Below are 486 nucleotides of genomic sequence, written 5' to 3'. Positions count from 1 at the left end.
TGGATGTGCTTGTGTGCACGGGTGTGCATGTGTGCACGTGCCCGGGTGGGCTGTGTGCATGGATGTGCTTGTGTGCACGGGTGTGCATGTGTGCATGTGCCCGGGTGGGCTGTGTGCATGGGTGTGCTTGTGTGCACGGGTGTATGTGTGCACGCGCCCGGGTAGGCTGTGTGCATGGATGTGCTTGTGTGCACGGGTGTGCATGTGTGCATGTGCCCAGGTGGGCTGTGTGCATGGATGTGCATGTGTGCATGTGCCCGGGTGGGCTGTGTGCATGGATGTGCTTGTGTGCACGGGTGTGCGTGTGTGCATGTGCCCGGGTGGGCTGTGTGCATGGGTGTGCTTGTGTGCACAGGTGTGCATGTGTGCACGTGCCCGGGTGGGCTGTGTGCACCCAGCCTGGGGCCTGGGGTAGAGCCCAGCTCCTGCTCGGGCCTTGTCCCAGGGCTTGTCTGTGGGGCTCTCTCCAGACCCCTCGACCCAGCC

The 486-nt window shown here is 63.6% G+C and overlaps 1 protein-coding gene across 2 annotated transcripts in view; it reads right to left on the bottom strand.

The window, feature by feature from the left end:
- The window catches only part of LSP1 (lymphocyte-specific protein 1), a 36,868-nt gene that overhangs the window by 11,538 nt on the left and 24,844 nt on the right, over positions 1-486 (bottom strand). The window lies entirely within an intron of this gene.

Source organism: Propithecus coquereli, unplaced genomic scaffold (genome assembly GCF_000956105.1).
Source record: "Propithecus coquereli isolate 6110/MARCELLA unplaced genomic scaffold, Pcoq_1.0 Scaffold377, whole genome shotgun sequence".
Lineage (NCBI taxonomy): Eukaryota > Metazoa > Chordata > Mammalia > Primates > Indriidae > Propithecus > Propithecus coquereli.
Note: the sequence above shows the minus strand (reverse complement) of the source record. Positions and strands in the feature narration are given on the sequence as shown.